At 38.4% G+C, this 5,698-nt stretch overlaps 1 pseudogene; it reads right to left on the bottom strand.

Moving 5' to 3' along the window:
- Nucleotides 1-4,827: 4,827 nt before the first annotated feature.
- Nucleotides 4,828-4,925, bottom strand: LOC145583622 (small nucleolar RNA R71; annotated as a pseudogene).
- Nucleotides 4,926-5,698: the final 773 nt, after the last annotated feature.

Consider the following 5,698-nt stretch of genomic DNA (forward strand, 5'->3'; position numbering starts at 1 on the left):
AGGTTATGACTCAATAAAGAAAAACTCTTTATTTAATCAATTATACAGTTCTCTGCAAAAATTTAAGTTTGGTGTTTAATCATACAATTTCTGCCACCATACATAAACATGCTTTCACATAGATACATATTATCATTCAACATGCTTTGAAAACCTCATATAAATAAATTATGCACATAGGAAGGCATACAATTCTAGCCTATATGCCCATTCTTTCCTACCCAAATCTCACCACATGATTTAAAAGCAATTAACACATAATTACATACCTTAATTCCTTTGCATACATGCACAAATAATTTAATTTAAATTCGAAAACATTTTCAAAAATATTTATTCAAGCAAATAAATAAAAAAAATTCGGACCTCTTAAAAAAAAAATTCGGTCCTCCTTTTTAAAAAAATTCTGATCCCTTAATTAAAAAATTTTTTGGGCTTTTTAAAACAATTTCAAACTTGTTAATATAAGCACTTGGCAAAGCTTTTAAAAATATAGGTACCTACAAAAAAAAACCTTTTGACTTTAGTGGTAATAAAAATCCAACCAAAGCTCCCAGATACCACTTTGTAATACCCCATAAATTCCTTTATTTTAAAATACTCTTTCTGCTTGAAATAAAACTCAATGAAGGAAATATTTAAAATATTATCGCCACCGTGATAACGGCTAAGGCTATTTTTCAAATTCACACATCGGAAGTCTAAAATTAAAAACCAACTTTCAAAATAAAACTTGAGTTCACAACCTCAAAACAAAATAGAAATAATCAAATCACAAGTTGAAACTAATTCAAACATGACCTTTTTTAAAATCCAACTTAAAATAAACACATCAAGGTTAGTCCATAAAAATAACTTAAAACATAAAACTAGGAAAAGCATAACAAATAACTCTTGACACTCATTCCCATCATACTCTTCATGCTTCAAGTACCTGTCACTTCCCTTTTATTTCAACCCTCTACTCACCATATAAATGGGTCATAGTAGGGCCAACCAAAGGAAAGCCAAAAACAAACACAAAATTACGAATCAGCAAAAGCTGAGTACATATGCACCACACTAACATGAATATCCTATCAAATAAGAATAATAATAAAACATGCTTGCCATATAATCACAGTTAACTTACCCTTGTCTCATAACTAGCAATATTAGTTATTAAATAATAGCTTTGGATTACGCATCAAACAGGTTTCCTTCCTTAAAAATAGCCCATTAAAAATCGAGGTTCCAATTAGGGAGCTACCCCAATTGGCACTTGTTTTGGGTAAAATTATCCAGGCCATGTAGCCCTATCAAAAGTGACACGTGTCACTCTAAGAAAGGTCCAAATGGATTAATCTCCCTATGACATGTGTCCCTCCTAGCAATTGGGAAAAGGGCTACCTTTATGGCTCAAATCCCGAGAAAGCCGCAATGCGGTGCAGCCCATCAGACTTAGGTCAGAGTGACCTAAGAAAAGGCACCTTTACCGATGACCCTATAAATAGGGTGATTTTTCCCATCTCTGGGACACATTCATTTATAACATCATACCTACATTCTCTCACATTAGAGAAAACACCTGATCTCGAGATCTAAGAAGATTTCACTTTTACCTTTTTTGTACTTTTTACCTTTCTCTGAGCACGTTCTAACTTGATCGTCGGAGGCGCAGCTCCTACCACCCGAAGTCTCTGTTATTTTGCAGGTATAGACAGAGGACACCAAACTTAGTGACGTAACTCTCCCAAGGGACCAGAAAAATCCCAAAACATATTGTGCAGTCTGTGGGGAGAGTACCTCTAAGATGGTTCAAGAGTTTGTACCGCCACCTGAACCAAACCGGCCTCGGTCGATGGGGAGGTCTATTCAGACCATGATATTGATAACGTTAAAGTCAAAACATATGTGGCCTCTGATGGGTCACTCAGAACCAGACGTATCCATCCGAGGGACAACCTGGAACGGAACACTAATGAAACCGGTCTAAGTAAATCTACTAGACCACTGGCTGGGGAAACTCAGTCGAAAAGAGGGACTACTCTCGTCACTAGGGATGAACTCATGAAGTTCATGACTAGTTTCAAGGGGGAGATCAAGGACCTCATCAACAAAAGGACGGTTGGCTCTAGCAAGGGCCGGTCGGCCAAGAAGACTGCTCAAGCTAAGAGGAGAAAGCCAGTCAGGGACATGTAGCCTACTCCACATCTAAAAGAGAAGGCCACACCTGCAATTGACCGGTCAAAAGTTCTACTTCCCCAAACGGGCACAAGAAAAGTCATCCGGCAAGTTCAACCAGATGGTAGCAAAAAATCTTTCTCTGATGCTCGGCACATCATCGAGCAGAAGAGAAACCAGCAGGTGCCTGAGTTGGCCTCTACATCGAGTTTCCTAGACAACCTCGGCAAGGAATACCCTATCCTTGCATGAGAGCCATACAGGCGGTAAAACCGTCCACTCAGGCCCTTAGATGATTGGGTCAGCCCCGTATGTGCCTCAGATTCCATACGGGCAATATGCCCCTCCTTACATGTTGTCGGCCCTTTTCGAAAAGCTATATACTAGCAACCGACCTCTGCTCGTCTAGCTGATGAGTGTCATTTATTGCACTCAATTAGCCTCTTTTAGGATGACTTTTAATCTCTTTTATAGCTCTTTTATCTCTTTTTATTTAGTATTATTTTTTATTTCTCTAGTTTGTGTTTTCCTTAGTTGTTTTCCTGTTTTCTTGCATTTCTTAGTTTTTTTTTTTATTTTTTTTTATTTTTTTGTGCTTTTCTTTGATTTTAGGAGATTGGTGACGTCCAAGGAGCTCAATGGCTTTTTCTCGGGATTTTTAAGGCTCAAGATGCAAGCCGGTCTCTCCCTTTGAAGCTCAAATGTAAAAGGGTGCAAAGTTCAAGTCTTCTAGGCTGCGCTCTCAAGATGTGTGGGCATAAAAAATGGTGTTTAACCCATCGTGGAGGCCCTTGGAAACTGCCACCCCCAATGTTCATCAAGTGGAGCGCACAGAGGCATCGACGGACGCACGAGAGGAGCTACCTTGCTCCAGCTGCGGGCGCGTACGACGGTGGCTCGGGCATGCAGAGCAGGGGCGCGGCCGCGCAGCTCTGCTTTCCCTATTCCGTGCCCATGTATTCGCGACCGCGCATATTGAGGAGAGGGGGTGCCTATTGGGGTTCTTTTTGGACGTCTAACTAACTTCTCCTTTGTTAGTTTTACTATATATAAATTTTCTTCCTTTTAGAGAGAGGAGAGTACTAGAATTTGCTTTAGAATAGATTTTTAGAGAGAGAAGCTCAAGATTTTGGGAAACTTTGTTCTTAGATTTTAGAGAGAGAAACTTGGTAATTGATCATTGCTACATTTTGACCTTCATTTTATTTGATATTGATCAAAGTTTTGTAAGAATTCCTTTCTCTTTAATGCAATTTTAGTGTTTGATCTTTGATATATTGTTGGATTTCTTGTTGATTGTTTGATTTGATTATTGATATTTTGATTACAATGTTGATAACGAAATTGATGATTAGTTTAGGTATGCTTTTCAATTCTACAATGTGTAGTGAGTAGATCCTTTGTTAGGGATGTGGTGAAGCATGTATGAATGATTTTGATTGATTTGATATTGTGATTAAATTGGTTGATGGAATTTGTGCATGTGTTTGATTTATTGAGGAGTAGCTAACCTTAATTATCAAGCTAGATTGCATTGTAGTTTTCATTGATACGACACATTGATTTGGAAGCTACTATTATCGATTGAACTTGTCTTACGATTTACCTTTGATTGTCATTCGTAGAGACCACTAGCTTGACCCTAGGAAATAGCTTTTCAAGCGATTTTGATTGCAAATACCATTTCCCTTGCTTTATTTGATAGATCAACTTCCTGTCAAATTAGCATGTTTATCGTGAATACATGTGGATCCTAAATCCCTATTACCTTGATATTGATTTCTATTCTTAGTATTTGTTGTGTTGATTTGCTTGTTTTAGACCAAACCGCTTGCCTAGACTTTGGAATAGCTTGACTAGAGACCATAGCATATACCTCCTTTCTCTTGGGTTCGACTCGGACTTACCCCTATACTAGGGTTAGGTTTGGTTATAAATTTGGTTTGACCGAGGGGAGTTTTAGAACTCAACGACCTAGGATTTTCTCCTGTCATAATGGCGCCGTTGCCGGGGAATGGCATGGTTATTTGATATAGAGTGTATTCCATTTACTTGAAAAATATAAAAAGATTTTTCTTCTTTTAGGCTACATTTATAGCCGTGTTATTATTATTTTCCTTTAAGATTTGTATGCTTAGGGCATGAGATCGAATTTAGTGCCATTTGATCCGGAAATTGAGAGGACCATAACAAAGATAAGGGTTGCTAATCGTTCCTCAAGCTCAAGTCCCTCAAGAGAGGAAGACCATTAAGAAGAAGATGAACGAGAAAGCATGGGTGCTAATCCGAGAGTAGCATTGAAGGAGTTTGGAACTCCGGGAGAATGTAGGTTTGAAAGCGGAATTGCTCTTCCCACGACACTGGAAAATGACTTTGATATTATACCGGAGATGATTACATTGATAGTGGCGTCAATTTAGTGGAGCCAAGCATGAGAGTCCCCTTAACCATATCAAGGAATTGTAGAAGTATTGCAATACCATTAAGGTGAATGGGGTTACTCAAGAGTTCATTTGACTTAAACTTTTCCCTTTTTCTCTTATTGGCCGTGCTCTAGAGTGGTTAGACAAAGAGGTGAAGCCAAACTCTTTGAGGAGATGGGAAGAAGTGACAAAGGAGTTTCTATCTCGTTTCTACCTATAGAAGAAGATGACCGAAGCAAGGACGCTTATTCAAAGCATCAAGCAAAAGGGGAATGAGAGCTTATATGAGGTATGGGAAAGTTACAAGGAGTATCAAAGAGAGTGCCCACATCATGGGATTTCCACGTATCAAATCATCCAAATCTTCTATGGAGGTCTAAGCTCTCAAGGAAAATCTTGCTTAGATGTTGCTGCCGGAGGCCCTATCATGAACAAGACGGAAGAGGAGGTGGTGGACATAATTGAGGATGTAGTGAGACACTACATGGATTGGGAAGAAGGTGAGAGAGAGTCGACAAGAAAGAGTGGTTCTATGGTGTATTCAATCGACCATCTCAATGCCATCAACAATTTGTCCTAAAAAATTTGAAACTTGGGAAAAGAGATGACCTCGATCAAAGCAAAACTTGAGAGTGCTTCATCATAAGCACCAATTCTTCCCTCACACAATAAGGGAGAGGTGCATCTTCTAACTCAACTCCTCCTTCTATTTCAAACAATATGCCAAGTGGTTGTTTGTTTTGTGATATATGTGGATCATATGATCATGATGCTTCTAATTGTCCACATGCTTTTGATAATTGTGATGATGTTGATAACAATGAATGTGAACAAGTGAATTTCGTTTCAAACAATAACAATGGGAAAAGATTTGATGGACAAAAGAATTTTGGGAATATAAATTCTCACCAAAAAGGGAACTTTGATAATTATAACCAAAATGGAGGTTATAAAAACCAAGGAAAACAAAATTTCCGAGGCAACTATAACAATCAAGGCTATAATAATCAAAGTCAAGGTCAAGGGTATGGAAACCAAAGCCAAAAACAAGGCTATGGTAACCATCACCAAAACAAAGGCCAAAATCAAGGCCAGGGAAATTAGAGCAACCA

The sequence above is a fragment of the Chenopodium album genome, chromosome 15 (assembly GCF_948465745.1).
Source record: "Chenopodium album chromosome 15, dcCheAlbu1.1, whole genome shotgun sequence".
NCBI classification, from domain to species: domain Eukaryota; kingdom Viridiplantae; phylum Streptophyta; class Magnoliopsida; order Caryophyllales; family Amaranthaceae; genus Chenopodium; species Chenopodium album.